Below are 27,865 nucleotides of genomic sequence, written 5' to 3' on the forward strand. Positions count from 1 at the left end.
CCCTCCCAGCTTCCTTTAGTCAAGGCCAGAGCATGCAGAGCAGGGTGCCCACTGCTCATGCCTCAGTGCATCAGCCAGCTGCAGGATGCACACAATTCCATGTGATACAAGCACCACGGTGGGATGCAACTGGGTCATTAGCATTTAGTGGAAAAACTCAGCTCTACTACATATCTGCTATTGACTGTCCCATTCTAAACAAGAAGACAGATGTTAAATGGCATTAAATGACACAAATTGGGTTGGCCTTTCCCTCCTGGCAGTTTTTTCAGGGCCCCCAATGCCATGCCAAACTGAGCCTCTGCTTGCGTTTCAGCTCTGAAAATACTTTAAGGAGTGCCAAAACACACACACAATATCCTCATATGGGAGCAGCCAGTGCTCTGATAATTGAGATGTTAATGCTGAAAGACTGAGCAAGTTCCCCTCATGGCTTGGCTGTGGGGAGCTCATGAGAAGAAAATGAATAAATTGGGACTTACTTGAAACAGCCAATGGATTGAAACCCGGAGATTTCTGGAAGCAGCTATGCAGGGAAGGAGCACGTGTGAAGGGTCTGGTTACAGGACTCCTCCTATAGTTGTGTAAATACATAAGCATTAATGTTGCAAGTTGCAAAGACTGGCAGGGCCGGCAGGATGGCACCCGTGCATCTCCAGAACCACCCCCATCAGCACACTCACACTGCCATCTTCCAGCCAGGCAGATGCCCCACGTACAAGGATGGCCAGGACAGGCACAAGTGAGAGCCCAAGATATATGGGCAGCAAAGATGTTCCAGCAGAAATGGCCTGTTGGACACTCAGGTATCTGTGGGTACAGAAACACAGGGAGATGTGAGCTTTCAGGTGGGGGAAAAGCTGTGCTATCCGAAAAGCGCAGCCCAGCTCCTGTCGCAGCCCTCTGCCATCCACCACCAGTTTAACACAACCTCACCCGCAGAAAGCAGATTCTTTCGCTTGAGGATGGGTATCTGATACCCAAATCTTACAGCTACTGCACAGAAACAGCTGAAGACATTTTGATTGGAACAATGCCTTGTCAAACCTCCCCTGCTGTCAGAGTGTCCTGGAGGATCTGAAGCCTCTCACCTACAAGAGTGCAAAGGATCAAGCTCGTGAGGCAACAAACATCATGAAGGGCCTTCATTTAGCACAGTGTCTTCATCTCTTTAATTTTAGGAGAGATGTGACAATAAAGGGCTGAGCAAGGTCCAGTCACAGCTCCTGCATGGGGCATGGCTACTGCACATAAAAGCAAGCACCAGTGCAAACCTGCTGGAAGGACCTCATCGCCCATAAAACAGCCCAACTTTGCTTTCCTAACCATGATTACTGGAGGTCTCATGCTCTCACATGTGCTGGTTTTACACCTGTATTATTCACTGCCCCATCAGAGCCAGCCCTGACTTCCCCCAGCTGGATGGAGAAGAGAATCAGGCATTTTCATTATTTAGCCCTCGGACATGGCCACATCCCCCCTGCAAACCAACCCTGTAATATGCCCTTTGCATGGCTGGGGAGAGCCTCAATTACACGGTGCTGGCCGGGCATGGGCCACCAGCCCCACTGTTTACAGGAAGCGCTGGTGCAGAGCATGGAATTAGAAAGACCACAAGGAAGTGAAGGATTATTTACCGGAGATTAAAGGACATGGAAAAACCACAGGACAAATCAGTGGGGCCTCAGCAATGGTAGCTGCTATTTCAGTCTTCCAGCTGCTGGCATTCATATTGGTCACGCTGCCACGGGAGAATTTAGGAGGAATTCAGTAGGATGGATGGATGGCTGCTCTGCTTGTGGACTAGTAAAACACATCAAAGAATAGGCCCTAAACCTGCTGGAAGGATGGGAAGGATGTCTGCTCCACTCCTTCCCCTCCTCAATCATTCCTGTAAGTCCTCCTGCTTCCTGGGTGCGCTCCCTGGTTTTGGACTGCATCTCCAGGCCAAACAGCCAGATCCAGTTGCCAGCAAAGCCACTGGGATGTTCCCATAGGTTAGCCCAGATCAGTCAAGACAAAGCATCTCCTCAAACCTGGAAAGAAGTTGGGTGGGGGTTAAGGTCTGACATCTCAAGACCTACAAGACAGCTGCAGTGCTAATGGGAGCTGGTGTTCCTTGGAATATCCATCTTGGAATATCCATGATTATCACCTGGGGAAGATACCAGGTGAAGGTTGATCCTGGTCCTCCAATCCAATCCATTCTAGCACAATCCTTAAGACCATTACTTCTCCAGTCTTTTGCCTTTAAGAACCCACAACCTCCTTTCCCCTTAGAAAGTTCAAACCTATCACCGTGGTCTCTGGTGGGAGGAGACCCAACAGAGCCTGTGGCCAAGCAGAGACATTTTACAAGTGACAAGACACGCTTGTTTGACGTGCCTCAGTTGAAGTGCACGGGAGTGCACCTAACTTTAGGTGAGCTCTGCTTTTCAGCTACAACTGCCCAGCAGGATTTCAGTGGCTGCTCACCAACTCTGACGTGGGCTGTAACGGGTCGCATGTCAGTGTGCGACCACCTCTGCCTGCAGCTGCAGACACACAACTGCTGCTCCTGCAGCTCTCCAGGATGGCCACACACTCAAACCCATTTCCCCAGAAAATCCCACAGGCTTTTCCAAACGCTTGGGTATACCTCGCCTAGCACTTTGCTCCTGGCAGGTAAAGCTGTTTGCAGCGCTGCCATCTTGGTCCCACAGCCACACTGGCAATTTTGCCCTCACCACTCTCCTGCCACCGGCAACAAGTTTTGGGGCAGCACCCAAACTCCTCCACCAACCCCTTTCCCAGGGAGTCGGGCAACTCATTTGCTGTCTCTCCTTCTAAAGACAAAGATGTCACTTTGTTCTTTCCCCCTGCAGCCTCCACTGTACCTCAATGCCACGCAACACCAGGCTGCTGCCACAAGCCAAGTGAAAGCATCCCCCATCCATCCCCACAGCTGATGCAGACTGAGCTCCCAGCACCCCGTGGCCTTTTGCACTCAGCGCAGGGCGGTGATTCAGCCCGGACTCAATGGGAAGGTGGCTATGGACTGAAACCCCAGCCCTGCTGCCTGCTCGGTCTGTGGTTAACATGATCCTGCTGGAAATTACAGAGCTCCAGCACAGGCAGGGGGAGGGAGGCTCCCCCCGGTGAGGAGGAGCCCACAAAAGGCTCCCACTGACATTCCTGCCTCCTCTCTTGCTCTGCATCCGTGCTGCTGAACAAACACAAACAGCACGTTGCCTTCATGTTTGACCCAGAGCAGTGCTTGGCTGCTGGTACCATACCACAGGCTCTGTCTAGAAAGCAAACAGTAGCTCAGTGGATTTTTTGCTTTTGTTTCTGTTTTTTTCTCCCTACAACAAACAGAAAGGATGAATGAGCTTATTTTACAGCCTCAAAGGAATACCCAGCCATTGTTAGCTTGACACATGCAGCAAAAAGTGATGGCTAAGAAAATAAAAGCTTATTCTCTCCTGAATGGGTTGGCTGGAGAAGAATCCCCACCCCAAAACCCCTTGCATGGGCCAGCAGCAGCAGCATTTCCGTCAGCTACGTGGCTGATCCCCAGCTCGGTGACTTCCAGAGAAAGACCTGACCTGCTGCACGTAACAACGTGCAGGGGAAGTGGAGATCTGGGTTTGTGGGATTTCTGAGGGGCCTGAAGCACACTGTGCTCCCAGCCCGCCCTCCCCGCGCAGGTGCCACCCAGCACCATGTCCCCATCCTGCGCTCACAGCAGGCAGAGGGAAGGCGATGCCATCCTTCTGCAGACACTAACATAGAAACTCTGCAGAACATTTCCTTCTCTCAGTTCTCTGCATCTAAAAAACACTGTCACAAGGTCTAGAAGTCCTGAGTCTCAGCCGAGGCTCAGGCACCTGCAATGAGTATCCCAGAGCTGACGGGACACCAACAGTGATGACCTCTGCTTTGGAGAACCGACACTGCCAATAAATGGGTTCAATGACACTTTCTCCCCTTGGAAAGGAGGACTAAGAGCCAGTACATGCAGACAAAACAGTAATTCCACAGTTGCTCCATTAATTAACACAATTAATTTTAACCAGGACCTCTTGGGTCATTTCACTGCAGTCATTTCTGCCGGGAGAGCTGGGCACCGTCACCTGCTGCAGCCTTCTTTGAAGCAGTAACCTGGCTCCAGAGCTGTATTTCTCTCCACTCACCATGTAACTTGCTTCTGCCACCAATTCACATGATTTTCCCTATTACTGCAGTGGTAAAATCAATGTCAGGAGCTCAGAGCCCACGAATGGAGATTCAGAGCCTGGAGTCTGCAGCGGTCTTGTGTGGTTCAGTGACATATGAAGGGAAAGAAAAACAAAAATCCCATTAATAGAATAAATCCCCAAGAATTTCCCCCAAACTCACTTCCCACCCAAACCAATGCTTTTTTAAAGATGGGTTAAAAAAAGCAGGAAATTCTACCGAATATACTCCCTCCCTGTCACAGCTGCAATTCTGCTTTCAAATACATCTGAGTTAGGAGACTGCTGGGATTTATTTGGAGGGCTGCATGCTATTTTTCCTGCTTTATTCAGTGTTCAAAATGGCTGCAAGAAGAAGCTAACCCAGAAGCCTGGTGGTGCAGTCCTGGATGCTGAGCCATCGCTTCCCTCCATCCTCCTGCCCTGCGTACGTGAGGGCTCCTGGGGGCAGCAAAGGAGAGGGCAGAGGGGGCTGAGGCTGCGTCTGAGACAATCCTGACTGCCAATATGTGCATCAGTGGGGGTGCTCATTTAAAGAATAAAGAGTGAGGGGTTCTTTTAGGCTATAAAATCAGGAGCCAGCCCCTCACTGGTATTAGCAGAGAGCAAAACAGGGCCCAGGCAATTTTATCAGCTGTGGCTCCAACCCATGTTCTGTTAGAGAAGCGACGAGCCACAGGGAGAATGAGATCTCATCTTTTATTAAAGGCAGCTACGTACCTATTCACAGCTGTGTAGTGCCTTTAACAGCAAAATCCGTGACCAAGGTCTTCAAGTGGTTAATGTTCAAACAAATTAGAGCGAGGAACAAAAAGGGGATTTTGCTTGAACTTGAAAATTAAAAGAAAATACAAGAAAAGAAAGAATTCTTTTTTTTTTTTTTTTTGACCTTTTAAATGGCCAAGGCTTTTAAGGTGTGCTCCAGAGCCCAGCATGAGCCTCCTCCTTGGGGAGGGAGGGAGGGAGGAGAGGGCTGCTGCAGGGGGATGTATCCTGATGGGTATTTTACGGGCTCCCCTGCACTGAGTGGGGAGCTGCGGCTGCCTCATCATTGTAGAGGCGCAGGCAGGGGACTGGCTTGGTGACAGCAAGTCTGCTCAGTCACAGATCAAATGGCTTGATGGAAACTGGATCCAACTGGTCCAGCCTTGCGGGTTTTGATTTAAACTGCAGTTATAAGGTGTGATTAGAGGCAGGGGACGCAGTGCCAAGAGCTCAGATGTGAAGCAAAAAACATACATTAAACCAAAATCCTTTCCCTAAACCTACCCGTATTTTTCCAGTGTTAACTCTTTGCCTGCCACTGCCAAATACACGAGGAAATCCTGGGCCGTCCAAGGACACCTTCAGTGCTGCTGCTTAAATCCAGGGGCTGTAAGAGACCTGTCAGCAATGCAGAGGAATTTGGCCATTTGGCCACTGAAGCACTAACATTTATGGGCTTGGTATCAATAATAACCACAGCAGAACTTCATAGAGATCAACTGAGTCTTTCCTGCCACTGTGCCTGAGAGCAAGGGAAGTGGATGCCCTCCCTGAAGCCTTCATGCTGGCCAGCAATGGCTGAAGCAGGGGCTGTGTTTTGGCTGCCTTCTTTCTGGGTTGCTCCTATACAGGAGAGGAGGAGGCAGTGCTTTCCTGGGAATGGTTAAACGAGGTCTCTTTTTCCTGTCTCCAGCCAGTTGCCCAAAACTCAATAGTTAATTTGGCAAAGAGAGACCTTTGGAGATGTGAACGCAGTTCAACCCTTCAGCCCATATGGATAAAATCACACTTCAATAAATTGCTGGTTCTTTATCTTCACGTGGCATCATCACAAAGTTAATTTCAAGCTTTCCAGTAAGTTGTAATATATCTTTTAACCTAAAAGCTCTTTTGTACGGCACTGAAATAGGTCCCAGTCTATATACATCTGCTGCCAATACAAATGTATGGCTCAGCAGCAGTAAAGAGGATATAAAAGACTCCCACATTACAAATGTAGGAGGCAGAGGATATTTTAGCATGGCAGTGGTTACGCTTTTGGCAGCTTTGCTATAATAAACTTTGTTTTCAGAGCCTGAAAATATTCCCTGTGCAGTGAAGACTGACATATTTGCTTTCAGCGGAGCTGTCTCAGGGGCCAAGGCTGGCGAAGGGAGCTCAGGAACATGGGGGAACACAAAGAAGACGCAGTTAATGTCACCCAATGTTTAAACAGGGGATTTCCTCTCAAAATGCAAATACTTGCAAATGCCATCAGGTCCTGGGAGGACTATCTGCATAAATGCAGATGGGCACTCAGCAGGTACCTGCACACATTGTGACAACCCCCTGAAGGGGCTGCTTCAGGAGCCAGGGGCAAGGGAGGGAAGCTGAGTGGGCAGGCCAAGGGCCAAAAACACAAGGCAAAAAGGGATACGAGACATCAGCCTTGTGTAGGAGAAGTCTCTGGAGACCTCCACTATCTCACCATCTGATGGAGGCCTCAAGTCACCTGCCAGGATGCTACTGCTGGGCGCCTGTCTGGACGGGTTCAAACTGAAACAGGGGAAGTTTAGATTGGATCTAAGGAGGAAATTCTTTCCTGTGAGGGTGGTGAGGCACTGGAATGGGTTGCCCAGGGAGGTTGTGAATGCTCCATCCCTGGGAGTGTTCAAGGCCAGGTTGGACGAAGCCTTGGGTGAGATGGTTTAGTGTGAGGTGTCCCTGCCCATGGCAGGGGGGTTGGAACTGGATGATCTTAAGGTCCTTTCCAACCCTAACTATTCTATGATTCTATGACTGAGATGTTATTGCCTTCAAGTGGATGGACCCCATCTACTGCTGGCAGGTGGATGCTGGCTACCATTTGTCTCCCAAGTCACCCTGGACTCTAATAATCCACTCAGGCACCGAGGTATCTATGGAGAAAACTAATGTGACTGCCTCACAGCTCAGTGCACGCTGGGATGACAGGAGTGGCTGTGAAACTTTGATCCAGGCAATTTTTTCAGCAGAAAAGGAGAGCCTGCCTCATACAGGACAGCATCCCAATTCAAGAGTTGCTGCCTGGTTCTGCCTGCTCTCTGCCTCCCCATGAGGCAAGGTAGGGTTTTTCTCCAGGTCCCCAAATGCCATCACTGTGATGCTGAGGGAAATGCGCTCTGTGAACAACCACCATTTCCTTTTGCTCTGGGAACTCAGCCTGACAAGGGATGACACAAGGAAGATTGCCTTGAAACTTTAGGATGTATTTCCAGACCTTTAAACCTCAGCTAAACCAGAGGAAGAGCAGAGGGAAGCTGGAGAGAGGTGGCTTTCTAAGGTCTCCTGCCCCCTGCACCACCAAATAGCATTTCCCAGGATCCAACCTGCAGTAGGAAAGAGGTAAAGTCTTTCTGTCCATTCAGATCAGTTTGAACCATCAACTTCTTGCAGAAGAGGATATCCAAAAGTTCAGACGGGCCAGGTTTGAATAGCAAAGAAAGCAGGAAGTCAAGCTTTAGACAAGAAAATGCTGGGAAATGGGCAAATGCTGACCTAGTTCAGGGTATGGGCTTAGTATCGAACCCAAGAGAAGCTCTAGTAAGTGGGTCCAGGAGGACTTGTCTGTGTCAGGTGCAGTGCAGACACACAGAGATTTCTGCGGGTACGGAAGGCCAAGCTCAATAATGAGGAAATAACTTAAAAAATGCCAATGGTTTATGTATACCTGCAAACCCAGAAATTCAACCCTGCCAGTTACAGTTTCTAAGCCAGCAAGAAAAAACACTTCCTCATCATCCAGCCTCTTTAGAAAAGCTCATTGCTACTTGTATTGAACTTGGATGAGGTCTTGGCATGGAGGATTTTGAGAGCATGTGATGGCATTACGGTTTCAGGCTAATCTGTCCTCATTGTGTGCTCTTAAATAAAAATCATGGCTTTCTAATCCACAGGTTAGTAACTGTGGGAAAACCACATCCATCACAGCTTTGGCAAGTGCTTACAAGTGTCACACATTTGTATTTATTAATTATCAAGTGAATGTAGAAACACATTGTTACTAACCTGAGCATCTGGACTGCAAAACCCACGCAGTTCCTCTTGCAGGTCTAAACCCTTATGTCTTCAGAAGAAACCTGCACCAAGCAAGGCCGTGGCTGCAGGGCTGTGCAAGGAATGACCTGACCCCTTTTGTCCATGGACAACTCCCAGGGGTTTGGCAGTGCCTCAGCAGTGTATGTTATCACTTGTGACAGGTTTGTTTGGGGTTCCTAGGATGTAAAAGAGAAAGAAAGAAGTTATTTTGATAGTAGATCGAGTATCAAAGGAATAAAAATAAGCAGGTACTTTTGCAACCTGCAGGCTGAGCCCTCTCCTGTGAAGCCAGGTGTATATTCCTGCCGGGGGTGAAATTCCCCACACCCGGTTCAAAGAGGCAGCACGACAGCACTGGGGCTCTGATCTCTGCAGATGTGCAAGGCCCAGGAGAAGTCTTCATTTCAAACTTCAGAGAAGCATTTTCATCTTATTTCCCTGCTCCACCCGGCAAGACAAAGCAGTTCCTAAGGGAAAAGCCCACACAGAGCGAGGAAAGGAGACTTTCCTCCTCTCATCACTGCAGCACAGGACAAGGACCCAAATGACCTCTTAGATGTGAAAAGTGAACAAAAGAGCAAGCAGCTTCCACCAGGAAGGCAAGTCCTCCTGCAGGACACCCCTGTCCTCTGCACACACACAGCAACAGGGTCCCATACCCTCAGAGGGAGGATGCGTCGGCCAACATTCTGTCAACCAGCAAATAAAGATGAACTGGTCCTAGAAATAAACCAAACTCCAGCCTCTGCTCCCCTGAACAAACTCTCCTTTGAACACTTCTCACACCAAGAGGACGCCTGGGTTCAGCCTCCGCTGATCCTTCTGTCCCAGCACACGTCAGGGCACCAGCCACCCACTCTTAATTAACTTGATGGGCAGTAACTCAGCAGCACAAATCACCTCAAGTTACCTTGGCCAGGGAGCACAGCGGATCCTTCCACAATGAAACAGCACGACAGGAATTATCCCAATCCATAATTGCTCCGAGCACACAATAAACCAGCTCACGCTGGTGGAAGTAGCCACTCAGAGGTAATAACCCAGTGAGTAACAATAATGGCAGCAGATACTTGATAAAAAGCAGGGAACAAAAGAGAAAGCTTTCTCCATTATACAAAGAATGGATGTTTTCTCTTTGCTGCCTTTGGTTCGGAAATGCATTTAGCTATTTGGACAGTGCTGGAGCGCTCACCCGCACGCACAGCAGAAGCGGAATTTAGGCTGGGGAGGAAGGGATCATTTTCCACTCGTGAGATCATGGGCAGGAAAATTAGTTCTCTCCTTTTAATCCTCCTTGGATTTCTACCCAGGCGTTTGATTTTCTTCAAGAGAAGAATCTCCATATTAGTGGGGAAGAAAACCCCAAACCTGCTCAGGGGTGGTAAAAAAAGGGCATTGAAATACCAGTGTTCTTGTTCCCCCTACCTATACCCAGTGAGTATACAGGTGATGGGAGGGATAAGCCATGCTCATCTGAAGAAAAGCCCTAAAAGCAGGGGCTTGTGTGTGGCTGGTGCATGGGCCTCCTGCTTCTGCTCCTGCGTGTGGCTTGTGGCCTCGTGCTGCTCAAGCTGCTCATGCTGGGGGCCTGACCCCTTGCCCTGTAACTGCAGATCTGCAGCCCTGCTCCCTGCTCCAAGCCTGGAGCTCACACAGGGACTACAACCCACCTGCCCCTGCTGAATCTGAGAGCTCGAGCACCACAGAAGGCACCAGCATGGCAGGGGCGGGCGGATGGTGACACAGCCCTGGGGACATTCGTACCTGTGGCTCTGTCTCAGCAGCAAGTGCCTGGCACCAGCACTCCAGCGATGACCATTTCATGCTTGGCTCCCTCCTGCTTCCCCAGCGAAGCCACCTCCTGCCAAGCCACCCCCTCTGCCCCAGGAGGGCTGCTGCAGGCACGGGCATGGGCACCGTGATGGGCTCCCATGAAGAGGACAAGAGCTGGACAAGACGAAAATCGTAACAAAGAGATAGCATCAAGATGTAAAAATGCGGAAGAGCAAACCCCGGGGGGATGCGAGAGGGGTTTAAAGACCCACGTGTCAGCTGGACACAACACAAGCCTGCCCCAGCCACACCAAGCCTTGCCCTGCAGAATAAATAAGCCTGAAGACAGCCATCTGCAGTGAAGAGCGTATCAGGGGAAGGCTCTGCAGGACTGCAGAGGCTAAGCACTGTTCATTAAAGTGCCAGGGAAATGTGAATGAAGCAGATGAATGGATGAAGAAATGAATGAAGGAGGGGAGAGGAAGTGAATGAATATTGCATTGACTTGATGCCTTTCATCCTGGGATGGCAGAGCTGAGCAGCACAGCTGATGGGCAGGAACCAGGTCGGTACTCCCCAGAGAAACAAATCAGATTATTTCCTGTTGACAGAGCCCTTCAGGGAGAGGCACACGGGGAGACGTGGCATATGGATTCACACTGCCTGAAGCACGAGGCTGCCCCTAAACAAAATCCCCCCAACTGCCCCTTAATCAATGTGACAGATCATTACTTCTTGAGTTGCTCTTGTTCTTGCTATTCCAGACACTGCATGATTTCCATGGCAACGACATCCCAGCTGTCCCAGGCCTCTTCCTAACCTCTGTCATCTGCTGTCGAGTCACACCAGTGCATAACTGGGTGAGATGAGCAGCAGGGCCACAGAGGTGCCTTTTGGCACCCCCCCTTTCCTTCCCTGTACAGCCCAATCCTGTGAGCCCCTGGGTAGCCACGCGTGGCACAGGGCTTGCAGGAGGCTGTGGGGAGCACACAGAAATGAAACATAATTTTCTGGAGGCTTTATTGTGCTGTTCTGGAGCACAACCAACTGAACCCATCAGCCAGCCTGGCAGTGACTGGGATTCGGGGTGGTTTAAATGGGGATGAGAGCAGTGAGCAGCAAGATGCTGCTGCTCCCTTGGTTAACACAGGGTGGGGTTGAGACTAAACGTGGATGCTCTGGGGAGGAAAGGGAATCCAGCTTTACTTCTGGTTTGGAAAAGAAAGCGTGTTCTCTTCTTTACCTCCTTCTGAGGCAACAACTGTCCTGGGATCTGATTCTGCTCTTCAACTGCTGCAGTTCTGCAGGCAACCTGATGTGACCACCACAAGCAGCACACACTGCTCAGAGGAGCATCTGGCCCCACCTGAATGCAGTGCCACCATCACTCCTCAGTGCCAGTTTAATCCCAACTGACTGTATGGACTTCGGGTGATTCTCCCTGCAACTTCATCTAGCTGCTCCTCTAGCAGCTGGCTGTGGGAGCCATTTTACAAGTGTTCAGTAGGGCATTTGAGGGCAGATACAAACCTCAGGGACCATCCCTAGGCTTTAAGTAGGTTTTTGAGCTGACCGCAGGAGCACAAAGCTTGCCATGTGTGGGGGTTTGGGTACACAGCCACTACCTGCTGAATGAACCAGTGCTACAAGCCTTGCTCACACAGTAACTGCATCTGCTGCCTGCAGGAGCTAGAAGCAAATGATTTGTTGTTTCTTCCTCTTCCACTTACCCTGCTCCCTCCAGCAAGCAGCGTCCCCTCTAAAAGGCCAGGGAGGATTCAGGGTGACTTGAGTGCCACTGCAGGAGCTGGAGCCCAGCCAGGCAGAGCATCTCGCACCCTGCCACCGGGAAGGGGCTGTGGCACAGCACGTGGGGATGGCTGGGTATCACGCCTTGCCTGAGGTGGCAGTTAAAGTGCCTTTGTCCATCCTTTCCTCAATCACATCACTCTTTTGATTCCAACGCAGGTTTCACCCCACTGCAACCAGAGGTTTGCACCCCTGCCTCTGCAACAGCCTGCATTTTTCATAAGCTGCACTGAATTTCATGGTAACCCTGCAGAGCTGTTGCCCTATAACAAACACACTTGCTGCACTAGATGAAGCACACTGCTTATCCAAATATTAACAAGCACCAAATGTAGGGCACTGGGCCTGCTTCCCTGTGCTCCCACAGGGAGTTTGGCCACTCGGTTTGGTAGTTGCACAACTGGACCCAGAGAAGGGGACCCGTTTGCACACTGGACCAGCAGCTTCTCTGAGGGAGTATGGCTGCTCAGAAACTCTGCTGGAGTTTCATAGCTGCTTGAATAGGGTCAACTTACTTTGCTGTTCTTCACACCGGGACAAGAGATGCTCTATCCCGCCATAACCCGAGTTAAATTGCTTTTCCTGACTGTTAATTGGCCTGGGCTTGTGGGCCAGAGGGCCTCTGTTGAATGCTCAGCTGGTTCCTTGGCCCTGTGCTGTGGAGCAGCTGGCTGGGTTTGGAGGTAGCATCCTGCTCAGGCCACAGCGACTTCAAGACGATCTGCTCCAGGGAGGACTGCAGCAGCCAAGACAGCCAGAGCCATGGTGCTCATGGGTCTGAGAAGAGACAAAGCTTCAGGAAGGGAAGGGATAATATTTCTGTAACACTGTCAGCTACCCTGCAAGAACTGCTCATTTTGATGCATGGCTTAGCACTGACCTCAAATACATTCACTTTCATCAAAAACGGGGGTTAAAATAAAGAATGTGGTAAAATCTGCATTGAACAAGCTATCAATGTCCCCTTTCTAATTAAAATATGGGAAAAAGCTGTGAACCCTGGGCCTCATAGGGGGTACAGGGCCACAGACCCCATTCAGAGCTGGGGTATAGGCCAGATGAGGGGTTAACCCCTTTGCCAGCCCTGCAAAGTGTTGGTTGACCCTGGTGCCATCCAGCTTGGGGAGTTTACTGGAGGAGGGCAGCTGCACAAGGTGCTGGGTGATGCTCTGGGGCTGCACAGGCAGGACCGGACCAGAGCTGCTCCTTTTCAGCTTAACACCCCCTGAGGGGCTCAGGCAGAGCCAGCCCAGGCTGAGCAGAGCTGGAGCACTGCTTCCTCCACTCACATGGACACAGTTTGGGTGAGAGGAAGAAGGGGAAAAAAAGCCCAGAAGACAAAATGAGGCTTACCTCCGTGTTTTCACCTGCCACCTCCATCACTCCCCTTCAGCCTAATCATTCTCTTCCTTTCAATCAAGGCCAATTTGCAAGAGGAGCAGCTCCCACTGCCTGAGTGCAAAAGCCTTTAATTACTGTCATCTGGGAGGCTGAGCCTGGCTCCCCTCCGGTGCCTTTGCAGTGCTTTCGGAAGACAGTGCTCCAGGACTTGACGCCCCCAACATGCCACTTGTCAGGCTTTGTTTTAAACAAGCACTCGCTGCCTATTAGGAGGCTGGGGGGAAGGTTCCTCACAGTCCATCTGTGCTGCTGCTGCTGCATCAACACGGTGATCGCATCTGGGCAGTGAGCTGATTTCAGCTGCCCTGACTGGGTACCAGCCTGGCAGCAGCCTCCAGCGTTGGGTGGCTCACTGTGCACAAACCCTGAGAACTGCATCACTGTCTCTTCACTGTTTATCTTGTTTTCTGACTGGGATCACACCAAGCATTAAACTGGGGATGGAGGTGAGAGTATAAATATGGTCACAAAGGGACAAGGCAAATTTGGGAAGACCAGGCTGACTTTAACAAAGTGGCCCCAAAGCATCCTCTCCCACAAAAGCCCCCAAGCCTGCATTCCCAGGAGCACACTCCCAACTGGAATGAATGCTCCTTATGTACCGCATGGGTTCTGGTACCAGCCAGGGGCTTGTATTTTATTCGGCAGAGGAAATCAGGAACCCAGAACCTACATAAACTGACTTGGCAGATCCAGCAAGCAGGGATGGGAAACCACCTTGCTGCTGCTGCCTGCCCTGCCACACTGCAGGCAGGACGGCCAGTTAGGGTGCGCCAGTATGAACTGACAACCCTGTGACCTTGCAGCTTGGGCTCAACACACACTGAGATACACTGGAAAAATGCCAGAATGTTTCCAGGTGTACAGACCAGCACTCATGGGATGGACCGTATGAAATACACCCACCAGAGCCTTCCTTCTAATACTTCACCTTTGGAGCATCACCTGTGGCACAGAAAAGCTGAAGAGGATTTCTGGGGAGCCTCTGCCAGTGGGTGGCACTGCAAAACCGGCAGTATGGAAGCAGCAGCAGAACAAGGACCTCGGGGTGGAACAGCAGCACAGCCACTGCATGCAGACACGTGCTGTGCATCTCTGGCTGGAGAGCCGGGGGGATCGGATAAGAGCAGTGCGGGGATGCTGCAGCCAGGCTGGAGACAGGAAGAAAGCTGCTGGGGTGTGAGAGGGACACGTGCAGAAGGGGGTGAGGAGGCAGCAGCAAGGTGTTCAAGGTGCTGCGGTGGTGCAGGCCTTCTGCAGGCGCTTTGAGGTTAGCCCAGCAAGTGGGAATGCGAATCCATCCATGTCCCTGTGGGACAGACCTCGTTCACGTACACGTGGGTAATCTTCTCATCGGCTTCCCCTGCTATCCTACTGTTGTTCCCTCTGCAGCTAAAAATCATGCAGTATGTCACCCCAAAATGTAAGGTCTCATCTCTGGGAACCAGAGAGGCTCCTGCCCCACACCCTCCAACTCCCATAAAGAAGAACAGGAGTGTGGGAGGTGTAAGAGCTTTTTGGCCATCCCGCCTGTAGGCACAAGACCCCTGGAAGCACCACAGCAACCAAACACACGCACCAGCCAGCATGACCTAAGGGCCTGGGAGCCTGCAGGTAAAGCGTGCTGCATGGCACTTACATCACCTCCCAGCCAAGTGGGAATTTAGGATCCTGGGGCAGCTGGGTAAACCTTGTGAGTGGTAAAGCAGGTTCTAATCTGGGGGATGGCCTGGTCTATGGGTCCGTGTTCAGGTATAAAGTCCTGCTCTAGTTCCAAAGTGAACATGCTCGGGTGCCACACAGGCCTCCTGGCACAGATTTCACCTCCCTTTGTATCACATCACCACTTAATGTCCTATCTCCAGCATTTCAGTGTTGCCTTGACCAGTTAATTCCCAGGAGGTCTCCAATCCCCACCCAGTTAAAAATGCTCTGACCTACCCAAGGCAGTATATGCTCAGTTCTTCCTTTCACTAACAGACAACAAACAAAGGAGCATCTTCTTCCTCTCCCCCCCGTGATGTCCCAGTTGCAGCTGGGAACAACAAAGTATTACAGGAATGGGCTTATGTAGCCCCAGTCTGACTCCAGGACCACAAGGCTTCATGCTGGGGGTGGGACCCCTTCAAAGAGGAAGCCAGAGGGATGGGGAGAGGGAGCTGTGAAAATACACCACCTCTCTTGGGCTGTGCAAGGGCAATTTGGCTCTGAAGGGCTGTAATGCTGGCCTGGTGGCTGGCAGCACCACCTGACAGCCTCTGCCACCACAGGAAGAGCCATCACTTCCCTCTGCAGCATCCGCAAGGCCATCTCTGCTAATGGGCATTTTCTCTGGCAGGAGCACACGCTTCATCCAGCAGACTGTGGACTAGCACGAAACTTGGGAGTGCAACCTCAAAAGGAATTTGCTCCTGTACCAGAAGGTTTAAAGATGTGGCACCAGGGTTTCCTCTAGCATCCTCCTGCAGGGAACAGGCTGACTGGCATGGCAGGGGTGGCTGCAAAATCCCAGCTCCTGTCTGCCCACCTTCATGCTCACAGAAGTGCCTTGGTACAGCCCACTCCAGACTGGGGAAGAGCTTCGATCCGGCCCTTCTGCTGCAGACAGATCTGATTTGCTCCTAGCGCTGAGCACTCTGTAATTACAGTACATCCCACTTAATCGGGATGCGCTTAATTGGGAAATCCACTTACCAGGATGTCACCTAGGGAACCGATTTAAGCTTGATAACACTTAAGAGCAATGCCTGCTGCTTTATAGGGAAGGTAATTCTCCTACAGGGAGATGCATTCAGGTGGCTGAATCATGCTCCTTCTTCCACCAGCATCCAGTGCTCCTGGCTGCCTGCTCCTGCAACAGATTTCAGCCTTCCCCTTAAGTAGGTTACAGTCAGGAAATGCACCAACTCCTAATGCCAGATCATGGCTGTCCTCTGCACCAGCTGAACAGGCTGCCCCTGCCATGCAGACCAGCTCAGGGCTGTCCCCCTTAGCTGGACCCACACACCCGGCAATGTCAGACCCCATTTGGATGGATTTCCTTCCATGGCTGGGACCTTTTTGACAAGGACAACACGCTTAGGGTTGGCAAAGCAGCAGAAGAGGGGCCAAGGAGATCCAGCCATCACCTGAATCAGGGTAGAGCAAAAGCTTTGGCAACAACCAGCACTTACTGTCTTCCCCTGACCAACCAAGCACATCAAACGCCCAAGTGAGGAGAGGAAAAGGACATGGGAACATCCCTCAAAGACTTGTTGAGTCAAGCACTTGGAGAGGCCACGCTTTTAGCCTGGTTTTCTACAGGAACAGGGTTTATGTGACCACACTGAGTATCTGTGCATGCACATATGCATGTCTTACAGATACCACTGATAACTGCTGAACCTCCTGATTAAAGCAGGCAGAGAAGCAGCTTTTCCAATGATAACAAATTCCCACATGTTTTGTAGTATTAAGAGCCAGACAGAGGAGAGAAACTGAATACCCAACCTCTCCCTAGCTCTCAGGGACCTGGGACAGCATTTTTGCAACCCCCCCCCCGCCATGAACCACATTTCCTTGTTAGAGGAATGCCAATTGCTTCAGGACCATTGCTCCTCCAGCCTTTGGGCACTGCCCTGTTTATCTGTACTTTTCAATCAGTCTGCTGTTTGTCCCCTGCTGCACACAAGCACACTGCTCCTCTCCTAAGGGCGAGCCCTTGCAGGGAGCCTGCCTTTGCTACAGAAACATCTGTACTATATGGCAACACCACAACTTTTCTAGATGCTGTGCTGGTGGTTTTGTTCTCACCAATCATCAGGAGCTGGGGGAAGTCAAACCAAGCTCTTTGGATGCGTAACAGTGATTGCTTTTCAGACACTTCAAAATGCAATAGCTTGGCATCAAATGAGGGATTTTTATGGCTGCACATGTTCTGTGCTTCTCTGAACAAGCCAACTTCCAGATTAGCTACACTGGCTTTTTAAAGCGCTATAAAATATGCAAAGGCACTTGTAATGTATAGTGATTTCTGTAAAAACAGGAGGGAAGTGCTGAACTGTGTCCTGATTTATCCTTTTTCTTCTCCTAACCCATGCTGGGAGAAGGAGTAAATGCAATCCTCTGCTCTCTTTTTGGCTTACCAGTTTTCCAGCCCACAGATAGATGGGAGACAAAACGCCAGGTACTACAGAACCCATAGCCGGGTACCACAGAACTTGTGCCCTTCAGCCACCCCGATGATTCCAAAGAGAAAACCCTCCTAATTCCTGAGTATCATGACCAATGCCAAACACAGCAAACGCCTTTCCAAGGCGCAATGCAATGTGAGCAGCAAAGCTCAACAATCAGCAGGGCAGCTCCTCCTGCAAAGGTGCTGGACCAGGAGCTGGATGGAGGGTTCAAAAGAGCAGATCACCACAATGAACCGTGCCAGGCCTTTGCTTTCCTGCTGGCAGGGTCACCTCCTCACCCCCTCCTCTTGTTTCTGCTCCTCTTTTCCTTCATGCTGCTATAACATAGAAACCCACAAGGCTGTGTCACAGGATTGCTCCCCATCACCTGCTTGCGTTGGCTTAAATATATGTGCTGAACTATTACCAAGCGTCAGGTCCTCAACACGTATGTCTCAGGGGCTGGCCTCACTTTTCACTAAAACCAAGCCATGCGAAGGCTTGGCAAAGGAAAACATCCCAGTGACCAAGGCTCCCATTTTCTGAGTCTGGGTGGGAGGAATAAAGTATTAGTTTAAGCTCCCTTTCAGCTTGAGGAGAACAGCCTAAGTTATTGGCGGCAGGTTCCTCCCCACACCTGCTACAGAGCCAAGCTGTCACCTCACATCCTGGGGCTGCTTCACCAGTGCCAAGGCAGCGCTGCCACCAGTGAGGGCTCCATGGCACCACCACTGCTGCTGTGCACTGCCCAGTGCCTCTGGCAACCCATTCCACAGCCATTAGAGCCCAACACAAAGGCGAGCATCACAGCCCTTATCTGGCATCACTGCAGTCAGGTTCAGACGAGTGCCCCCGAACACAGAATGAGTATTTATGAGCTGGGAGATTTTAAGTGCGCGCCTTAATGCCATGCATGTTCAAACCCATCTGTCCTTACAGAGCAACTGCAGCTCTCTGCTGCTGGTATGAACAGGTAAACCCAACCAGACTGCCTCTCACATCCATTTTTAGACATATGAAAGGTTGTGCAACAAGCTGGAGAGTCAGCAGACCTCAGATCTTTAAATTAACCTCGTATGTCATATATAAAAATAACAATTATCTTTAGCACCGTTTATGGGACATGGATTTTGTGTGCTTTGTTAGAGACAACAGCACTCTTTGCAACTAGCAAAATGCGGTGCTGCATCCTGAAAGCTCTTTAGCACAACCAAGGTCAAAATGTAGATTTTCAGTGCATTTGCTGTGAGATAAGAAGTGCTAAATCTAGTGCTGGCAAGTGTGAGCTGTCTGCACTGGGAAACTTCATGTCACCATCAGAATTTTGGAGGCTTATTTGAAAAGACCTCTGTCACCTGGCTGTCATCACATCAGTAAGAGAAACAGGATGGAAGTAGAGGAGATGGGGAAATGGGAGGATTTCCTCGACCATCACAAGCTGAATAGAAATGCTCCATTCACAAACAGATCTGCTCAAGCCATCCAGGATGAGGGCATCTCGTCTCAAAGTCACAGCAAAACCAAGCCTTGCCCAGCACCCTCCAGCCTGCACTGGCTCTGGGACCCCACGAGGACTGACTGACTTGCGCAGGGACACACAAAGGTGACAGTTCAGGCAGTCAAAATCACACCAGCCTCTGCCTCTACCTGCTGCAGGCACACCAGTGAAAACAAGCATCACACACGGGCACATATCATCTGCAACCCATTTTACAAGACACGGTATAAAAAACACACAGCAAAGGCGAGATGAAGCCTTTAGTGCTAAGGGCTCTTCCATTTATATGCTACACAGTTCCCTGTCCATCCTCAGGTTGCCAGAAGCCTCTCCTGACATTTCTTTTGTGGGATGACTCTAATCCAGTGCACACCCATGAGCAGCTCTGGTTCTGCTGCTGAAGTCCTGGGATCTGTCCTTTTGTGTTTGAAGAGAGTGGGAATACAAATCTGTGTTTCCCAGTTAACTGCAGAGAGCTGGGCTGTCAAAACTTAACAATATTTGCTATTTGCAAGTATTTGGAGACCTCAGTCCAAACTGGATTGGTGCACTGAGTGCAAACATGGGCAGGGAGGCAGCTTTAGGCACTCCAGCATCTCACGGCTAATTAAAGCTGGGAGGAATTTGTCTCAGCAAGTTAGGAACCATTTATTTCTCCAGTGTGACTACACCACAGTGCGGTATCTAATTTACCGGGGGGGTGATGTGCTGCCAGCTAACCATGTTCCTGCACTTGAGGTGGGCTAACTGAATCGAGTTTGATGCTTTGGGGCTTGCCAGTTTACCTGCACTTTCCCAACCCCAGTCAGCCTTGCAAACAGCAAGACAATGCAGTGGGAATTTTAATTGCAAAGGAGTATTCAAAAACTCCTGACAAAATCCAAGGGCCTGACCAGAATGACGAGTTCTTGTGGCTGTTTTCCCACTGATGCAAACTGGCTCCTTCTCTTGCAAACAAGCAATGATGAAACATGCTCTTACCACTCGCAGGACCCTGAGGCTCCCGACATGCTCTGAGTGCTACCCTTAACCATGGTAGGAAAGTTGTGTCGCTGCCTTGCCTTGTACCAGCGATGCAAATATCAAGATTAATTTCTCCATAAACAGCTCATTACCAGTGATTCTTTCCTTTGTCTCTGGCTCCAGCTGAAGAGAAGGAAGTCATTCCAGCAGGAACTGCACATCTAAAGGCAAAAAGGCATTTCTCAGAGGGTATAACTGAGTTACAACAGATGCTGGATTTTGGGAACTGCCCTCTGTACCCCACTGTGCTCCTTGGGGAAGGGAGGAGGAACTCGGCAGTCTCAGCTTCCATTTCATTTCCCCATTGTTTCCCTGGGCTGAAAATGCTGTTTCCTCCTTACTTTTCCAGCCCAACTTGACTCACAAGCCAGGCTCATCCCAGTTGTCAGCTCGCCCCATTTTGCAGCTATGCCAGTTTTGGCTCGTTTGCCAAAGCATGAGCATGGCTCAAGGGGCTCCTCCCTGGGCAAAGGTAAGAAAGCTTTCAGGGTTTCTGGGGGGCTCCCCACACACTGGCAAACCTCCAAAAGTCCCTTTCTGAGCACTCGGGAATCCTTACCTGCCCCATTCCCCTGGACAGCAGGCACAGGGGGAAGTGACCCTGCTGGCTGGACTGATGCTGTCACTGCGAGACTTTGCATGGGTTTGGTGGCACCCATCTGCAGCCCGATTAAAGGCAGCCAGACAGCAGCTCTGCAGCAGAGAGGCTCCCAGAGAACAGGCTGAAACTGTTCATCTGGAGACAAAGATTATTTAGAGGGAAATCCTGTCTGCATCCCCAAATGAGGTAGGTTTTTACTGACACACGTCCCAGCCAAATGCACTTGCGGTACCAAATGCATTAGTAAAAGAAAAGGACTTGCTATGTCAGAACAGAACTGTGGTTTTCAAAGCTAAGAGGGAGGAAGTGCACTGTAAATACCTGGAGGAAGCGTAGGCATGGCATATTAATAGACACTTGCTGTGAGATTTCAGGCTGTATGACAAGGCTTTCACTGTCCTCCTGTTGTCCTCGGATGCCCTGCTCCCATACAGAGAGCACTACTCTCTGTAACCATGCAGCACACCCATCAGACCTGCCAACTTACAGCTGAGGCACAGAAGATGGGTTAATGTAGCTTGTACTAATGCTTTAACCACCCCAGCACCTGTCGTCAGCTGGTGGGGAAAAGCTCAATAAAGGGGAGAAGTTCCTATAAAGGATCCAGCCAGGGATTCTGATGGGAATAGATCAGGGCCTAACATAGGCAAGCAAGGATGCCAGGTAGAGTCATTCCCCAAATACGTGAACTGCAGGGGTTTAACACTGCCTGAACTGCAAGGAGGAGTTAATTTTGTTATCCTCACACCCCTTCTCAACACACATTTACCAAAAGGATGCACAAAGTACTTGCCCTGTGTTTTCTCTCCTGTGTTGCTGCACAGTGCTGCTGTCCAGACAGCTCCGGAGCTTTCCTTCAGAAGCTGCTCCCTGACATTTAAGGCTATCGTGAACTGGACCAGATTTGTGCATCCCCAAATAGCAAATTCTTGCCCGGCATAGCGTGCCTGCGTCCTTTGACTTCTTTCCCTGTGAAAGCCAGAGCAGAAAATTAACACCCTAGTTAAGTGAAAGAACAGTAACCAGTCCATTTGCTGCCACACTGGAGGCATCTCGGCACAAGTTGTGTTCCTTTTTTCAGACACAGACCTTTCTATCAACCAGAGTAACAGACAAATGGGCTGAAGAGTAGGTAGCTATTTGCCTATGGAGGTAGGGAAAACAGTCCTCAAACAGCCCTCCTGCCTCAGGTGATGCTGGTGAGCTGGTCCATGTGCAGTAAGGGAGCTTCTCAGAGTATCTGCACACTCAAGAGCTATTTCAACATTTCTCTTCCCAGCTTGTGGATTGCTGAGGGCTCAGAGCTGCACAGACTCATGCTATTAAACAGCTACTTCTATTGACATTTCTATTTTTAGGACACATTACCAAAACATTCACCATTGCTGCTTAGAGGTAACAGAAAAAGAAGTAAGCTCCAGATTCTGGGTGATGGGGACCTCAAGGCCAGCAGCCAAACTGGGCTGGGTTGTGGCCTGGCTTCCCTACTGTGTTTACTGTCTGTGCCCTGAGCAAGCACGTGAATGAATGGTGGCAGTGTCCTCGGCAGCAGCAGGCTGGTGCTCTCCCCTCCAGCTGGCCACACAGACCCCTGCCTGAGGGGTTGAAAGCCCCCATGTGCTGAAGACAGGCTGGGTCAGCAGCAGCCAACCTAAACAGAACTGTGCCCCAAGAGACCACTGGACACCCAATGGTCTTTGCCCCGGGTGCTGACCTGAAGGGACAGGCGGTGATGGACAACCTTTCCCCCTCAGGTCACAGAGGTGGCGGGCAGGAGGAAAGCTGCTTTTCTTCCTCAAAATTGGCTCTGTGGCTTCATGCCAAATCCCTCCCTGCTTCATTCAGCATTAAATGTCTTGAAGGGTCTCTTTGATTCCTTCGAGTCCTTGGAGCTGGATTCTCCTTTGCAGGGTCAGCTCTGGCTCCATCCCTAAAAAAGGAGGTTTAAATTAAAGGTGAAGTTTGTGATCTCAGCACTCTTCTTACTGCTCCTGTGTGCCTGTGAAATAAGCCCAGCAGCAGGCAATACCTGGATCAGTGCTTTGGTTCTTTGCCACTGCTGGATGTCAGGCAGGCTGCAGAGAATATCCTGAAAGAGAGAGAACAGGAATTACCCCAGACTGAATAAACCATTGCAAATTTGCTTGTTGGTGGAGAAGCACTGGGGCGATGTGCATCAGCCCATTAGCAGCCCTGTGCCTTTCAGCCCCAATATTGGGCTGGGCTGACACCATCCCACCCTGACATGCTGGTGCTGCTGAAAGGACTGATATGGTTCTCACCTGATTTCAGTTCAATGGCTGTGGTAACCCACGGGACCTAGAACCAATCATCCTGAGAAAGCCACAGATCTCAACCCAGCAGCCACCTAGCAGAAGCCATTAATGTACCTGGCAGTAAATGAAGCCCTCTTGAGGAGCAGCAGCAGGGTCACAGAGGTGCAGCTAACTTCTTCCTGCCTTCTGTCTACTCCAAGCTGAAGGGGACACACTGGAAGTAGTGCTGGCAATGTCACCCACTGGGTGGTGACTGAAGTGCTGTCCCACTGGCTTTGCCCTCACCCCGAGGCCTTGCCTGGACTATCCTGCCCTGCCTGCTATGCCTGGCACAGGTTGCCCACCACCCCAGGGAGCCACCATTCAGGAGGAATCAGCAGTGACAGCTGGCTAGAGAGGGACATCTCTAGCACATCTACTGGGGAGGCTTTTGCTTTTCAGCAGCTTTGGCAAACTGTAAGTAACTCCAGTTTTGCCCTTGTGGTAATCAGCTGAATGTTTCTGCAGTGCCTGTCAGAAAACCAAACGTGCCACCAAAGAACAAATGTGATGATAAAAATACAGAAATCGTATTTTAGGTCCAAGTCATCATATTCCCTCACTGCCTTTCATGTGGATGGTATCATAAGCCTAGATACCGTACTACTTCACCTGCCCACATGTGCTCTTTATCCAGGACTCTGCCGATACCGAAGCACTCCTCTCTCTACACCACCACTTTCCAAAGCAGTGCCTTCAGCCTGTGCGAGGCAGCTGGCCAGCCTGCCCTCCCTGCACCCACACCAGCCCTCGCAGGATGCCGATGCCAGAGCCGAGAGGCCACAATCTGCCTGCTGTGCAAAGCGCGGTGCGCTGGGTACAACATGGAGCGCTTGACCGCAGAGACCCGAGGCTGCTTAACAGTACTGCACTGCTCACCCGCTAAGAGCCTTAACTTCTTACTGCATTATGCTGGGGTTTAGGCAAAGCAGGGCTCCCAGCAGGGCGCTGGATAGATTTCCTTTCCCATGAAAAGAGACTTACGCCTTCACATTTGTTCCTTGTCCCCAAATCCCCTTTTTTTCCAGGTAGAGGAGAAAGGAATTTAATGGATTATAATTAAGGAGGTGTTGTTCTGAGCAAGGGGGAGGGGACAGGAAGGTTAATACAGGATGTGGGTGCATTGCCTAAGGAAGAGATGCTTTAATGGGAAAAGCCTCATGAGAGGAGAGCTTTAGGGTTCTTCTCCCCTGTGTGGCAGGTGGGTATTTACAGGCACACACCTGTTGAATTTATTTTGGCTGGAGGTGGACACTGCGCTTTCGTAGGTGCATCTCTTACTATGTAGTGATGTTCAGCAGCAGTAAGTGGCTACAAGAGGGGGGTATTTGTACTGCTTGTGTTAGGAAGCCCCACCACATCTAGGCATCAGGACGGAGCTGCTGACAGGACCACAGAGCTCACATATATAATAAAAGTTACTGCCAATATATAACAGAACCCTTCCCAGGCCTGCAGCACCATTCACTCCAGAGCCCCAAAGCACTGCACAAACAGTAATTAGAACTTCCCATACCCTAGCTTTGCCAATGGTGATGAATTCATTTTCCAGTGTGGGAAAATAAGCCTTGCATGATTATGAGAGACAATGTAATTTCAAGAGCAGAAGTTACTGGTGAAACACAAGCTGTGGTGTGAACCCTTGTCCTTCACTTCCAAGAGGAGGCTCTTCAAGACAAGAATGAGCAGTTGGTTTCTTCTCCATCATGTGCACTATACCTTTATGTTGCCTGTATGGGCAACAAGACTAACCAGGTACATCTATTCACTCCCAGTGGCTACAATCCAGCTTGCTTTGCAGAGTTCAAGTCTGCAGGGAAGTGAGGAGTGCTGGAAGGAGATGCCTGTGACAAGCCCCTTGTCCAGCTGCTCCTCTTGGAGCATTCTCTCTGCTTTTATCTAGCACCATCAAGCTCAGAACTCCTTGTGCCACCCTGCTGACTGATGGCTGATTTCCTTCCCTAGAAACGTGTTACCAGAAACATCCTTCGGGAAGGAAAGGGACATGGGAGCATGCAAAAGCTTAGCTTAGTTCAAAGCTTGCCTGTGCACCAGAAACACTGACCCTTTGCCTTCTGGTTTTACTTAATGCGGTAGTGAGAGTCCAACTTCAAGACAACCTGTCCCTCTCCGGGTTCCTGCCTGCTCCGTGCTCTCCAGGAACCCCTGGAGAAAAATAATGCAGTGTCAGGTATGGACACAGCCCTTAGCTTCAGTGGAACACATGCTGCTTCAACACACGCTGCTTTAGGTGCCAGTGGACCAACAGTAAAAAGCCCCTAGTGGGTTGCACTTGACTGGGTTTTGCTGGAGCCCTTGGCCAACATCTCTCCCTTCCCATGGTTAATGTGCTGGCTGCCAGTGCTAACAGACACTGCCTGGTCCCTTCCCCTCTATCCCACTGCGGCCTTGCTGGTTAGCCAGCCAGATCCCCCCTGCCTCTTAACAGCTTGGCAAATGCTTAAGGGCTTTTTGGAAGGAAAAAGCAATTTTAAACACAAAATTACATTTCTGCCTCGAGGAAACAGGGTATCCCCCTGCTCTGCTGCCACTGCCTTCAGATCACTGAGCCTACAGTGGGACTCCCCTGGGCACACAGCAGACTGTCCAGAAACCCCCAAGAGGCTGCAGGGCTTGGTGAGAGGTCCGGCCACAGAGGGTCCAGACAACCAGAAAGTTCAGCCCCCCACCACTGCTGGGCTGTTTCCAGACACACCAGTGCCCCGTGTCCACTTGCTCCAGGGAGTGCTCCCACAGTCTGCCAGCAGCTGGGGAAGTGCTTATGGAGCCAGCATCACTGCATGAAGGGCTATTTAGTTACTTGTAATGGTTTTTCCATACCATTATTTCCAGCCCTGAGTTGACAGAAAGGGACAGAGGATCTGCTGGGAGATGGGCTGGCTCCAAGGGTTTTGCTGAAGCCTGTGGTTTTGCAGTTTAGCTCTGGAGAGGGCTGAGGACTCACTCTGTTTCACTCATCGACCGTGCAGGTTGATCCCCAAGGAGAATGGGGATCTGGTTTGGACTTGCTGTGCTTCATGCTTGATAGGGATAATCTTCTGTAAAGGAAAAGAGAGACCTGGAGATCTGCTGCTTTCATTATGCTTTGTGGCTAACTTAGTTGTTGGAAATCAATGCGACCATGAAGAAAGCAGCCCGAGGGACTCTACTCAGAGCGCCTAATTCCAATTAAAGATCTAGGAAGAGCTGGGAGACAAGCAGCAGCACGGCAAGAATGTTCCCTGTGGACAATGTGATTTCAAATTCATTTCTCCACAGAGGGGGTTTCCCACTTGCCCAGCACGCTCTGGGGAGGCCAGGCAGGCGCTGCAGAGGGGGGACTACCCTGCTCCATCACCTTTCTAGGACTAAAGATGTTTGGTTTTCATTCAAAGCCAAGTGATGTCAAACTACAAATATCAAAATTCTTCAGGGCGAAGCCATGTTCTTTCTCTATTCCTGCTCTGGTCTGAAAGGTGATTTTCTAGCTCGAGATGCACTATCAGAGCAATTACTGTAAGAGAGCCATCTGTGATGCTCCCAGCAAGACCCTGCTGCCTGGCACAGTCCCACCACCAAATTCAGCTCATTTATAGCAGTGGAGCTGGTGGGCAGAAACTGGGCTGAGCTGCGGTTGGCAGGGCACAAGGTTTCTGCTGTGATGGCACTGACTGTTTCTGACTTGCAAAGGCACTAGAATTGTGATAAAGCCATGGGTAAACAGGAATGGTCTTCCAGTAAAGCTGGTTTCATGATACACAGTTTCCCAGATGGCAGCAGGAAATGGAGGAGAGCCCACCCTCACTAAAAACACATGGCTGAGGGCCATTTCTGCCAGGAGAGAAGGTAGTGCAGGGCTGAACAGGAACATTTGTCTGAACTAATGGGCCATGGAGGCATGCGAAAGGAAAGTTTCTGTTGGAGTAAAGGGGGCATGTCTCTGTATTCACTTACCATCCATCTGTGGCGGCTCTTTCCTCCTCTTGGCACACAGTTCTTACCCCTCAGCTGACATCCCATGGCAGAAAGCACTAATCACATCCTCCTCCTAAGATGAGACAACAGGAAAAGAGGCTTGGCAGGGGACAAGGGACCTCCCAGTAAAGCTGACCTCTCAGTCTGAGGTTCCCCCCAGTGCAAATCCCTGCGGTTCACATCAACTGCTGGCTGAGCTGGGACAAAGTGGGCACGGGGGCTTTAGCAGATGTTGGTTAGAAAATAACCGTGAGAAAGGAATAAACCAATTAATTGCTGACCCACTGACAGCCACCGCCTCTCCCCCATCTCCCCCCACACAATACAACCTGTCTCCACGCCTCAAGCAGATTTAGGGTGGCTACAAAGAGCCCAGAAGAGGAAAAAACCCTTTCTCCCTCCAGCTAATAATATTTCCAGATAATCTGTTTGAGGCAGCACCCTCTGCGAACCGGGAAAGCCTTTAAGAGCCGTTAACACCTTTATTCAGACTTCCTCAACCTCCCCCAGACAAGCTGTGATTAATTACCAAATCCACCCCGATCCTCCTGGGAAACAGCGCTCCATCCGGGCCTTCATCCGAGGATTTGCAGGGTCCCTCAGCGACAGCAGCTTCTGCTCTCACCCCTGGCTCCAGATAAGCAGGAAAGAGCTGACATGGAATAAGCTGCTTCCATCCACGTGTTTACCTCAGCAGGGGTGCTGTAGGGTGGGAGGGGAGGTGAATGCGGGGTCCAGGCAACGTTCATGGCTTTTCCTTTTGGCGGTGTCCACAGGCAGCCTTGGCCACGTTGTCCCTGGAAGCCCATCTCTGAGAAGCTGCCACTGGAAGTACAGCCCATTTGATTCCATCCCGGATCTTCACAGCCCTCCCTGCAGCTGCACCGCACTCCAACTTAGCTTGCTCTAAGGACACTTATTTTCCTGCCATTTCCAGGTCCTACCCAAAAGCATAAGGGATGGAAAAAGCAGGAAGGAAAGGGGAATTACTGCCTCTCGGGTTGCTGCAGTAGCTGGGATGCTGAGCCCAAGAGGTGCCACTGTGTAGGCTACTCAGT

The 27,865-nt window shown here is 50.5% G+C and overlaps 1 protein-coding gene across 1 annotated transcript in view; it reads right to left on the bottom strand.

The window, feature by feature from the left end:
- RPL29 (ribosomal protein L29) overlaps window positions 1–27,102 on the bottom strand; it is a 45,661-nt gene extending 18,559 nt beyond the window's left edge. Inside the window, exon 1 of the mRNA XM_062610299.1 lies at window positions 27,097–27,102. The gene's annotated coding sequence lies outside the window, so the exon portion shown is untranslated. The remainder of the gene's footprint in view (window positions 1–27,096) is intronic.
- Window positions 27,103–27,865: the final 763 nt, after the last annotated feature.

The sequence above is a fragment of the Pezoporus occidentalis genome, unplaced genomic scaffold, assembly GCF_034315485.1.
Source record: "Pezoporus occidentalis ecotype Australia unplaced genomic scaffold, CSIRO_AGI_Poc_V1 ctg145, whole genome shotgun sequence".
In the NCBI taxonomy this organism is placed as follows: Eukaryota; Metazoa; Chordata; class Aves; order Psittaciformes; family Psittacidae; genus Pezoporus; species Pezoporus occidentalis.